Source organism: Micrasema longulum, unplaced genomic scaffold, assembly GCF_059751315.1.
Source record: "Micrasema longulum isolate JH-2025_06_02 unplaced genomic scaffold, ASM5975131v1 h1tg001840l, whole genome shotgun sequence".
NCBI lineage: Eukaryota > Metazoa > Arthropoda > Insecta > Trichoptera > Brachycentridae > Micrasema > Micrasema longulum.
The window spans coordinates 225,057-239,018 of record NW_028279014.1 but is presented as its reverse complement, the minus strand read 5'-3'; the positions used below and the strand labels follow the sequence as shown (position 1 = coordinate 239,018).

The window sequence follows — 13,962 nt, the reverse complement described above, 5'->3', positions numbered from 1 at the left end:
CCATCTCTATTGTAATATTTTAATACTAACTTTTTATTGAACTGTGATAAAGATTTTAAATTTTTCTCATTTTCGTTTTATAAGTGAAAAATAAAAATAAGTATCTATTTATATATGTAAGTAAATGCTCTTTTACAATTTTTGTAATTTATTTATGTATTTGTCATCACCAAAAACAATATTATTAGGTTTATTTTTACTATTGTGAATGGCAATGTTTTGTTGCGGAATTAATACAAAATCAGAAATCATTCTTGTAATAAATGTGTTTCTGTGAAATTCGCGTGAATTCGTTACAAATGGCACCTCAAGTTCGTCGAAATCTTGGCGCCTATTTTTATTCCTCACCACGCTTAATTAATTTCAAGTGGTTACTTCCAATCCAACAAAACTGCGAACAATTTATCAAACTTTTCATTTAGGGGAAATCAAATACCCTACTCGGAACGAAACTCTATATTTTCTTCTAATTGTATTGTTCGCTGAAAGTCCATTGTTTTACTCCCCTCGAGGCCTATACTTATACTACTGTATATTACGTATGTGTGTATGAACTTGAATACATATAACACAATACGAACATTCAAACAATTATTCAGACAATATAAACAGATCACAACGTTGTACTCGAGGGACTGAAAAAACTTTAATTGTTTGCCCTAAGCAAACAGTTTTAAGCGCAGTAATAAAGGTAACTACTACGCAAAAATCTGTTTGTCCAAGACAAATTATTCATCTGCTTCAGTTCAAATTTTCGTACTAAAATATGTGAGTTTTTTTGTCAACATTATTTGAATTTTAAAAAAAGTATAGGGAAATATAATCATGATTTATCAATCAAATGTTTGGTTTATTAAAATTCATGTTTCAAGCACTAACTTCTTGATTTCCGTGCTAAACAATTTATCAATTGAAATTCTATAATCGATTGTTCAGTAAATGTGTATCAATAAAAAATTTGGCATTTGATATACACTTTTAATTGACACAACCGATTAGTTTTGGCAACTACACGTTACCCTCTTCAGGGTTATATAATAACTAAACATACATATATAAAATAAACAGTAAACAGATAAGTGGGTATTGATAAAGATAGGGGTGGGAGTAATTGTATTTAACAAATAACAACTTTTTTAATTTTGAAGATGGAATCAAAATATTTCATTTAAATAATAAAACTGATCAAGTAAATAATTTGGAAATTCTCGAAATAAAAAAAGCCGTCCAACAAAACTTATATATTTTACATAATAGATTAAACTTAAGTTAAAGCTCTATTTTTATTATTTTTAATTATCAATACGAAATGTTAGAAACTTGCACAGATGTTAAAAATGCTTTTTTTCGTAGGACTTTTTCAGTGTACAATACAAAAATAAAAAATATAGATTATACAAACATCACTCTGTCAGATTTAAAATTTACACTAAAAATGCATTATGTAACTTAGTAGACATTATAATATTAAATATGTACATCTCCCTTCCCCTCCTTATCCTCTTTTCAAGCATTCTTGTCCTAATCCCGCCTCATTTACAGTAACTTAATATTCTTAAAATAAATATATTTACGAGTACATGAAAATAACATTTATATATCTATAAATTATATGTATTTATTTGATATGTAATATATTTTCTTTACTAACTTTGTATACTATGTGGAAATTTGTTATTAGTTCTGAGTTTATACACTGTATCTGTTAGTTTACTATAAATATGTATGCAAGAACTGTTGATTTCCCAAATAAAATAAAATAAAATATCGAGAATAAATGTCTTTACTTCGCCAATATGCCTTTGTGAAAATGACAATGAGACATAAGTTCATCTGGTCTCTGACTGTCCTCTCTACGATAAAAGCGAATCTTCTCAAAATATTTGTGAAAAATACAATACGTTCCCTCTTAACGTAAAATTTTGAATCGTCTCGGATGATTTGGATACTCAATTACTTCTGACTAAATTCATAAGGATAAATAATAAAAATGTTCGATTTCGTTTAATGTTAATAAGTTTCATTTGCCAAATCTATGTAATAAGACTAATTAAATGTACTTCTTCACTTGTAGCTAATGATTTCATGTGATTTTTTTGTTTAATTTAGACGGTAATAATATTTTACTGTCAGAACACTGATTTTAAACATCTCAAATTGTATATTTTTTCCGGGGAATGTTTTTTTGTCGTTTCATTAAAGCATTTATAAGTTAACTGTCTAATCCTTGTTTGAAGAGCCAGAGCCAAGAGTTTTTTAAGTAAAATTAGAAAATAAATAACTCAATTTTGGTGGTACATGTATGTTCCGCTTTGTGTAAGGTATCTTATAAAAGGTTAATGTGTAGTAAAATTGTTTTTTTTTAGTATTTGAATTATTATTGTAAAGAAAATCAGTTGAGCGACTTTATTATAAATTCAAATAGCAAATAACATTATTTATGATTAATGTATTTCTAATGCAAATTATTGATTCATGTGTTTTATTGTTTCAGGTAAGTTCGGACAAACTTGGAATATCTCTTCACACAGAGGGGTAAGCGAATTTATGCAAATCCAACATGTTCCTAGATTGGGTTTCGGGATAAAACGGGTTCTACCGTAAAGGTTGATCTGGAATAATTTTCGCTGGAAAAGGTCAACGGGCACTTAATTATCCGGAGAAAAAATTAATGAAAGATTGATCACATTAAAAATTATATCATTCCATTTTTAATCCTTATTTGATGATTTAAAATATTTTGAGAATGCCATCTTACTGTTAAATACTGAATTTAACCATTTAGGGTGCTAGATAAATATTTTAAAAGGGATGAAGAACTTTTTCTTTTCACTCACGTTTTCCGTTTCTGTTGAAATATAGTATACGACCGGGCGGTTGTAGAATACAGTTTTGTTTCTGAAATAAAACTAGAATCCTTGACGAGTGTTAACTTCATGGTTGCTCTTAGGGAAAAATAAATAAAAAATCGAGTAAAAAATGGTCCGCTTCGTAGTGTTCGCTAACTGAGTTTGAAGTACTTGAAGTTCAATTCCTGGGAGGGCCCTTATAAACTATTTGTTTATAAGGTGCATTTATACTGCATATTTCACCTTTCCTGAAATGACACCTGAAATTTAAGACTAACCACCTTATTTTCCTGTAACAGATGATCAAGATACGCTGCATTTACTCTACTTATGTAGTGCCTTGTGTATTTTTGTACCACAACAGACCAAGAAGCCCAACTGCATTGGTTTCTTACAGTACAAGACACCCAGGCTTGGAAGAAACAGTGTGTAATTTTTGTGATCTTGCCAGTAATCAAACCCGGAACCTTCCGTGATTGAAGTAGCGTCTTAGATGTTACACTTCGGAGCCCCCCAAACTATGATCAGCTACTATATTATGTATAAGGTTCAATTTTCATGAGTGACATTTTTTATTTGTTAAAACAGTTGCATTGCAATATTTCGTGGTCTCTGATCTGAGCTACGACTATTTTGTTTTATTTTCATGTTACAAATAATTTATATTAATCAACGAATTCCAATCACAAGTCTACTTACGCAGTGCCCAATGCACCTATAAGTGTAGACTAGAGCGGTCCAACTTTTTCTAGGCCGCTGGGCATTTTTATTTACTAAACATTTCGTGGGCTAAAAAGAATAAATAAATTAACTCTTTTTTCTATGATATATTTTGTTGCCCCTTCGTACAATTTTTGCTCAGAGACATCTTTCATTTATCGCATTTTGAGTGTAAAATATTTCGGGAGAGCGTATTAAGCTCTCAAGGACAAAAACAATATTCAAGAGAAGAGTTAGGGACTGGATTTTCCTTAGTGGGAGGGATTTGAGTGGGAAACTCCTGGATTATTTTCCGAACGTTTGAGTTTACTGTTTACCATATTGAAGTGCCATATATGTTTTTTTAAACTACTTTTTGTGTTTCTGATCCGATATTTGTGGTGATATACTCATGTGTCTGTGTCAACTAATTGCTCGTCCCATCTCAACACAGGACTTTAAGTTCCATGGAGTTGGGACTTATGTCTCCAATGAAATGAAATAAACTTATGTACGTAAATAAATAAATAATGAGGAACTTTTTTTATGTTTTTTTTTACATTTTCTTTTCAAATAACTACCTCCTAATCTTTAACATAGTATTTTCTTTTCTCTTTTTTATATTATACAAAAATGTTTTACCTGTCTATTTATTATAGGAGCCAAAAATTTAAAAACATTTCTTGTATACCCACGAACAGGCCATGCCTTTGTGGAATTTTTGTTTTGTATTCTTACTATTAATATGTATTTCATTGCTTTATTATTCTTTTTTGAATACTCTGTTTTACTTTTTATGTTTATTGTAAAAAAAACAAAAAATATAATATTATATAAAAAAAAATTAAAAAAGAAAAATCAGTTAATGACAATTCAAATGCTATTTTATTTGTACCCAAAAAAGTAAAAAATAACACATTACCAGAAATAATTAAAACTGAATATAATTGCAATATAGATTTTTTTATAAAAACAATTTAGTCATTATATATTTTTTTTTAGAGAAGGCACGCTCGCAGATTTCCAGACACAGTAATGAATGTTTGGCAAAATGTTAATAAAACAAATAAGTCATATTTATTTTATTGTAAAGCAATATTTTAATTATCATCAACAAATTTATGTTTTCAAGCTGGAAAGATTAGGAAGTATATTTCTTTGTTTTTAAAAAGTACTTTTAAAATTTAGTATCACAATAAAATGTTTTCGTATTTTCATGTATGATATGTAATTCTGGACAAAATTTTCTATGTTCTTTAACCGGACATGTCACGTCAGATATATATTCTGACAAAGTTTTCTCCCCAATGTTCGACGAAAATTTTTCTTTAAAATGTACATCTTGCGAGCCGCTAAATTCGCAGGCCGCCAGTTGGACAGCCCAGGTGAAGACTATACTATATGTCCAATTGGTCCATCCAAAATCATAAAAGTTACAGATAAAAAAAATACATAAACGTCATTTTCAGGCCCTCATTTTGTCATGTTTTTCTTCCAATATACACTTAATTCTTTCAACCCGGGTGTTCATTCAAATAAACACGAGTTTTAAGATTTAATTACTCTTGTACGTACCGAAATTCAAAAGTAGCGAGTTTATTTTTTAATTACTTTTTAACTATTTTAGTAGGGACTCTTAAGTAGGCCTGTAATTTTTTTATTTGTCGGTAATCAGCATTCCACAGAAAAATTCGTTTTCAACATTGACAGCTTCCTTTTGGCTGGTTTGTTTGTTTTGGATTGAATTCTTGTCTTCCTTACAAAATATATGTAAGGCAAGTCTTAAACATGTTTTAGTAAAATTAAACTTATTTGACTGAATAAACATATTCAAGGCTCAGTTCCAAAGAGTGGTAAATAAAATTAAAAAAAAATTGAGTTACATTATTACTTTTAATTATATTTTTTAAACTAATTATCCTTTTTCAATTTTCCTAAGGTTTAACCTTTAAAAATTATCGGTTTTCTTGTTAGACTGATGTTTTCATCTGAAAATAAATGAACTTAACAATCTCTTAGCTCCATAACTAATAAAAACTTTGTAATAATTTTCATAACAACTTTAATTCTGACACTAGTAACCATTGTGTATATATTTTACATAAAAATATACTTCACTTAAGTTAGCTAGTAATTACTAGTTATCTCTGTTTGTAACTGAGCCATTGATATATTGTAAGATAAAAACACATTTCAAATGATTTTTTTTGGTTGATTATCAGTTTGAAACCCATTGTTAATGAAAAAATAACGTTGAATAATTTCTAGAGAATAAAATATATAAACATATTTTAAATACCAAAAATTTTCGAATAATTACCTAAGTGCAAACATGATATTTAATTTTTTTATATCCGCAGGAATTAATTCAGGTCTGAAACGGTTAATTATAATTTATTTGAAGTGTAAAGTAAACAACCTGTGCGAGAGTTAAATTACGCATTTAATAAAAAATTAATCTCGCCACGTCTACGCCAAGTCTACTTGCACTTTTTGAAAAACCGCATAAACTTGTATAAAGAAAAGTTACTATGTAAACAAAACCTTTGCTGTGGCCGCGAAGCTTTGTCGTACATAATACAACTAAAGCAAACAATTTCCTTTCCCTTCATTGCGGTTTCTTCCCTCTGCTAATGAAAATGATGAATTAATATTTTCCTCGCGCGTTTCTGACCACTAATTTTAAATGACGAAACTCTGTATTGCTTGCCCCGGGCTTGGTGCAAAGCGTGCCAAAACTAGTAATTTCCTCACTAGACTGCGAAGCTCCGCTTGTCCCGTGCCCTTATAACAGACGATATTCAATGGTTGTTCCTCTTTGCTCCAGGCTATTACCGCTGTGTGTGAACTCATGGGCTTTTGGATTATTTGGCACAGTTCGCCTAGAGGTTCTTTTCTGAGAATCGTGTTATTAATATGGAAGATACAGCGTCATTTTAGCCCCGGAAATAAAACTCACTAAAATGGTGAAGCAAATGCACGTGCCAATTGAACGTAGTTATGCAGAAAAAAAAAGAAAAAGCACTTTTTAGTTAAATAGGTGAATAATCAAATTATACTTGGACTGTTTTTTTTACTTTGAAAAATGATAAATAATGCATATATTCGTTTTATTTATAGTACAAAAATGAATTAATTGATGTATTTGACCAGTTTTAATGATTTTCAAATACTGGCTGACCACACAACCTAATATGTGGATTTCGCAGAAAAAAGCCAGATCGAATATTGAGTGTGCATATTAAAAAACCACTTTTTCTACAGTAAGTTACAAGTTCAGACGTGTTTCGTGATATCACGATTCATCTCATGAAATTGTTTTATTTTTACATTTACGTATACGAACATATATTACGCAGGCAGCAAAGTTATAGCCTTATTAATCGAGTTACACAGCTTAGAGCACTGCTGTAAATTTGTACAAGCACATTTTAATTTTATATTTGTGTACATGTGGCTCGATTTTAATCACAAATATTCCATAAACATCATATCAGCTGATAGATTATTATTGATATTTTCAAATATTCCTTGAACAATATGCTTCGTATTTTTATATATTTGTTTTTTTATCATTCTCTTTTCTCACCCAATGGTGCTTAGGCCACTGTATTCGTAAACTAAATGCACCGTAGTTTAATCATATTGTTACATAAACGGCTTACGCTTCAGGTGGCCAGTCCAAGAACAATAAAATATTGCGGTTTAAAAAATCTTTAAATTCAATATTTCCTGTCCATGATGCCAGGAATCGAACCCAGGACTTCAAGAATGGTAAGCGAATACGTCAACTATTACACAACGAGGCGGACTGATTTTCATTAGATTTCCTTAATCAGAACTTTTACCCCAGAACAGCCATCGAGTCAAAAGCACTCATCTTGGGTTTTAGTTCTATTTTACACACAAAACTGTATACTTTATTCGCCTCGATGCAGATTTTTTTTTTTACATAGGTTTTAAATCTAGTAAAAGCAAAACGCCTTCGTAATGAGAATCAGGCAATCCGCACAACACAAACAAAATATTTTAAGATCATTGATTTAGAATTTAGACCGTAGTCTTTGTAAATAATATGTTTTGAAATAAAGTGTTTGTGGATTTAAATATTATTTCAGAAGAACGTGGAGAAAATTCCTTTTAATGGATGTTCGTTGTTTGTACAAGTTGAGAAGGAGTATCGATACGCTTGAGCGTTCTCTTTTCTAAAAGAATTCAATCGGGATGGTTGAAGCAACAACAATGCTCGTTTAAAGTTGAGATTTCCCTGAGGCCAGTTGTGATATCTGCTCCTTTCCTTCGTCGATAATATCGGCCGAGATATTGTCACGTACGGAGTGGACCGCGTGCTACCCACGGGAAAGTGATCCTTAAGTAGTCACGTTACAGTCATTTCTAAAGAGCCCATCAGAATAAATAGTTGGGATGGGAAGAAAGGAAGTCTTAACGGAGAAACTAACCTAAATGGACGTCGTTAAGGGAGAAATATGGCGGTTTTCCCATTTACTGAATAGGCATTAAATTGTTTGAAATAGCCAACTCTAATTAGGATTAAAAATGTATATTATACAAATAAAACAGATAGTAATACCATACAATATTAAGGTCTATATTTGTACCTCAGAGGCAGAATGCAAATCCAAACGTCAAATGTTCAACAATGGCCTAAAGAATCTACTTTCTCTAAATAATTTATAATAATTCAGAACATTAATTTGTATTTTCGGTATCTTAATACATTGGTTCTTTCATTATAAGACTTACATTTTTTCAAAATCAATAGACATGATCATAAACTGGATACCTCTGAGGTACGGATATATCCTAAAATAATACCTTGTATAAGAATTTTTACGCAAGTACGATATAATTTGTTTTTTAACCTTATAAGTATTATCATCTATCAATTATTTATCTCTAAAGTTAACCCCTTTGCTTCCTTTTGAACAATCGGTGACCACAAGTCAAACGAAAAATATTAAAAGCTGTTAAATGTTAAAACGAGTATTTTATTGTGAAGGAAAAAACAACAGAATATGAATTTAATAGACAAGTATAAAAACATGCATCAACTCGAAGAAAGTTTTTCACATATTTAAATTTTTTTTTTTTTTTTCCAATATACATAAGAGGTAAAACAGAGTATTAAAGAATAAAGGATAATTACAAAGCAATGGAAAACATATTAATAGTAAAAATAGTAAACAATAAAATCTCACAAAGGCATGGCCTGTTCGTGGGTATACAAGAAAATGTGAATGAATTTTTGCTCCTATAAAAAATAAACAGTTATTATATTTTTGTGTAACATAAGAAAGAGAAAATAACGTATTTTGTAAAAGATTACATGTTATTTCTTTATAGTAATTAAAAGGAAATATAAAAAAACATAAAATGTTCCTTTTTATTAAAGGGCAACAAAATATATCATAGAAAAAAAGGGTTCATATCTTTAGTTTGAATCTAGGATAGTGCGTGTTTTTTAAAAGAATGAAAATTTTGAAAGTTTGGGATCAATGGAATATTATCAGTAAAAAAATAATTAAACATTTTTGAGCCTATAAAATATGCATGTCTCTGTGCTAGCCTCGTTTTACAATGTGGTATTTCTAACACACGATTCCTTCGTTGACTTGGTCTATTTGAATTACTTGTAAATAAGTTTTGGTTCTTAAATATATATTTTAAACATTTTAACCTTCATACATTAAAAAAAGAGAGGTAATTTAATTGTAGATCGTTTATTCAAAACACGATATCTGCCCCACATGGTGAAATCGATTAAAAAAATAAAGCCGGTATCGAGATGCATCGATAACCTGAAAAAAATTTACCAATCAGTCTTTTTTTCAAAACACGATATATTATCGTGTAGATCTATAATTCCAATAATTGATGTGAGGTGCCACTAAAATATAAAAGAAACTTAGACACTTTATGTAAATTATAAATAAGATTACCTTTTTAAAAAAGAGCTTGTTCAATTGAATTCTATTCACAGAAAACCAAGCAAGGCCTTTATTCAGTAGTGGAGAGAATATGGCTGAATAAGAAGATGTTTGATTCATGCAACATCCGTAGATTTGATCGATTTTTCTAATAAAACAAATCTGGTTATACATGCAGTGTGATAAAGATTCAGAGTACTTAAAGGAATTATTTATTATTAATTTGGTTTACGTCTTTGTTATCTTAATTTCAGCAATCATTTATAGATTCAGCATAGATTTTCTTGCCTAAGTACGCTAAAATGCACCAATAATTCACCATTAACTATCAGGGCAAGTAAAGTTGTACGAACCGTCGAATAGTTTAAGCAAATTATTGTTACGTAACCAAACAAAATATATTGAAACAGTCCTAATCACAAGCGTAAAGTTGGGATTAAGTATGTATGAATTCGGGCCGCCAATTCTCGGATATAGTTTAGATACTAAGCCTTTTACAGTTTAATTTACCTAACCTAAGCTGTCGGAGACGCGACCGTTTGAATGTAATTTATCAGTTAATGTTATCTTACAGCTGGACCGATTTCTCTGGACCCCATTGAAAATAACTGCTTATGTAATGAGTTCGCTCCGCGTTCAATGCCTAATCCCTATTGGCCATTGTGGCCAGGTTCGTAAGAACTATCCTCGACCCTCAGATTTGCTTCAAGGGTTGTCGGGCACTACGCCGAAACAATCTGATTCTTCTTACATTATAAAAAATGTTTCAGTACTGGTGGTTTATCTGCTTTTACTGGAGTGAATAAATTAATGGCCGGTTTGCGTTTTAACTATGTTGTTCTCTATTTTCATCCTTTTTATACAGCAAAGCCACGTGCTTGCTTTATTTTGGGTTTAGGGTTACTTTGGTTAAGAATACACCCCAAACAAGTTGTGTTTCTTTCCGTATTGCATTTACAGCCATTTGACTTGGAACTTTCAGAACATTGAATACCTATATACCGGTAAGTTTTTTCTACATTGCGACAAAATATTCTAATAGAGTTTTTCGTTAATGTCCAGACAAAATTGCATTATCCATCACCTGAGCTAATATTTTTTGTATTTATTAATGAAGTTACTTAAATGATACATGTTTTTTTTAAATAACAATCTACTTTTACATATTTATTTAATGTTATGACGTATGCTCTTGTGCTTGGGGAGTAACTTACACTGTTAATAGTTATTTAGTAATACTTAGTTTTATACTTTATTTATTTTGAATCTTAAAGTAGGGCACACGTAAACATAATATTCTTATACGTGCTCTAGTAAAAACAATATACATTCATTTAATTTATAAGTGATAAACACATATTTCTTAACCTTCAGTTTGAGTTTTGAGTTTTTTTTTTCTGCATAAATGTATTTTCCCATATCTTAATATTTTTTACTGCCTAATACTCGTATATATGACGATGCTAGGATAAGAGGAAAGTATAAAGAGCTACTCGCTTACTATTTCAATAATCGGAATATAATTATGAAAATACAAGACATATTCAGCAAAAAAGTACAAGTAAAAACGAGAGTAGCCCAGGGGTCAGTAATTGGTTCCCTAGAATACCTGATATACAGTAACTCTATGGAAAATGTCATACGACACTCACTGTGCTATCAGTTTGCAGATAATATTGCAATTGTTGCAACTCACAAATAGGTACGCAGCAAAAACTGCAATCGGATTTTAATCAAGTTTTAAGATGGTCACATGATTATAGCCAAACAATAAATAAAAAAAAAAACGAAAGCGTTACACATTGCGTCACCATATAATAGACCAAAAGAAGATTTGTTAATATATGCACACTGCACACACTCACGAATGTTTGCATAACAATCTACAAGACTGCAAATGCACAAAAATAGATCATATATCAACATATAAGTATTTAGGTATAATTATAGATTCCACTTTTAATTGGGAAGAACAGATAAAAACATTTTGCAATAAGATAGGAGTTTGCATATTTAACATGTACCATTTAAAACCATACATACCATACCCAATGCTGATACTAGTTTACTTGGGGCTAGTTGACCCAATAATTCAATATGGATTAAGAATATGGGGACTAAGTTTCAAATCTTATACCGACAGAGTCTTGAACTTACAAGTAGATACAAATCTTAAAAACTATCGTACCTGTAAAAATAAAGATTGAGGCAAAAGACAACAATAAAATATTATTTGATTATGTTCACATTTTGCCAATTAACAAACAGTGTCAGTATAAGATAGTAACAGATCATTTCCTCGATTGCAGTTTTAAATCCAAAGTAACTCACCTGATCGTAACCCGACAAGTATCGGCACAGCAGCTGACGGTACCACGGCAGAAGAACTACTATAGGGATAGAACAATTGGGAGTGTAGTACCAAAACTGTACAATTTAATACCAGCTGAAAATCGTGAGGATAAAACTTAAATTCATTAAAAAAAATATTCAAAAAATTATTAAAAACAGCAAATTAAACTTAAGTGTGCATATAAATATATTTTAATATTCATTTATTATTAAACTATGTACTTACTTATATATTTTTTTTAATGTCACGTAACCTGCAGACAAGCTTTGGCTTTGCGGGAGCAAAAATACAATTATGTATATTACTGATTTGTTAACATAAATAAAACTTTTAAAAAATAATCATAAAATATATGTATATTTTTTTAGTTTTGATTATTATAGGTACATAAAATGATACACGTTTATTTTTTATATAACTTTATACTTTTATTTATTTAGTTAATGTAACAATAAAAATAAAATATTTACAAAATAAAGAGAAAAACAGAATATAATAATACAATACCAATTAAAATGAGATGCTGTTTTTTTCCCGGGTTCAGAAGAATTATTGAAATTTACTTTGAATTTATTTAGTGAAACAATAGTCTTTAGTTGATTGGGGAGATTATTATAATTTTAAATAAAATGAGTTTGCTTTAAACTTATTGAGCGATAAAAAAGTTTGTAATTTATTAAGGAGATTATTATTATTTGGAATAAACTCATGAACAGGATTTTTTTGATTTCGCCTTTTTACTAAATGGGAGTCTGACTATTACCCCTTTTCTAGTATTGTGATCATGTTCATGTTGATTTCGATAATTTTTTTACCAAAGTTTGATGATTTTTTAGGGTTAATAATATTACACACAAGTAACATCGTATTGTAAAATAAAAATTATTTGCTTACTTTTAATTAATTTAACATCGAATTTACACTTGTGTATCGGTTTAAAAAAATATTTTTTTAAGACTCTGTTATGTAATATGGTTAGTTTGTTAAAATTTTTTTGTTTATGAAAATAAAATCTAAATACCTTATAGGCAATACACGCAATTTTCACATTTCCACTTAACAGTATTCTTCAGAATTGCCCTACGTTTTGTAATAGGCTGAATAAACAAGCATGTTTTTTCAGCGGTATGATATAACAGGGCTCTATTGTTTCCATGATAATCCGGGCAGTATGAAACATGGCCGCTGGATTGAAAACGAAAGAGCACTTCCCCATCCTACTTTCCTATGTGACGAAATCCATTTATCGTAATTCCTCCCTTGCGCCCTCATTGTCGTGTGCGACCTTTTTGCGATTATTATATTTTACGTCTCCCGCCATTTCCTCAAATGGTAGCATTTTGTATCCTATTTGGAGATTGATGTCATCTAGTGATGCGCGTTTCATTGATAAAAATACCGAAAAATTATAACAGGTTACTTAGAAATGGAATTCTAAAAATGTGCATTTACCGTTTTTTATTTTATTTTAGATAATAAAAAAATTCTGTGTACCATCATTGCTATAATATACAAGGTAAAAATATATCTTTTTTACCTGAGAGTAGACATCAAGACAAAATTGCTCGTTCAGGGTTCTGGGCCCCAATTACAATAGGAAGTTAACAGAATTGTCTTCTATGGTCTATAAAGTCAAATCAAATATTCTGTACAAAAATGTGTATATTTGAAAAAAAAGGGTCTTCGTCGCTAACCGGTAATTGAACTGTGTTTTGAAAAAAATCTTATAATTATACATAGTTTCGTAAAAAAAAATTGAGAAGTTTGCAGGGGGTGAGAAAGTTTAGTGCAACGGGAAATTGGATATAAAAAATGTGTTTTCTTACGCGCGGTAAAAATTAGAGCATTTAATTGTGCTGCTAAGTTTTTCGAAAACGGATAAAAAAAAATTATAAAAATTATATATATACATATGAAGTATTTTGAACGACGTCGTTTATTTTCTGAAATGAACCAATAACAGAATTTCGTGAAACATTTCTAGTTACCGGGAATCCCAACCTACCAATCAGGACAACTCACCGTAGAGAACTTAAGACGTCACAGGCGGAGTAATTCCAAAATCATGGAACTTTAAAAAAAATCATAGCGCTGATAATACGATACATAACAA

General features: G+C 30.1%; 1 long non-coding RNA gene across 2 annotated transcripts in view; it reads left to right on the top strand.

Moving 5' to 3' along the window:
* The window catches only part of LOC148273774 (uncharacterized), a 181,793-nt gene that overhangs the window by 79,825 nt on the left and 88,006 nt on the right, over positions 1-13,962 (top strand). The window contains exon 2 of one of the 2 annotated variants that reach the window (XR_015824476.1): positions 3,149-3,997. The exons of the other annotated variant lie outside the window; for it this stretch is intronic. This is a non-coding gene — a long non-coding RNA (uncharacterized LOC148273774). Of the gene's footprint in view, positions 1-3,148; positions 3,998-13,962 lie in introns of those variants that run through there. 2 annotated transcript variants of the gene reach the window in all.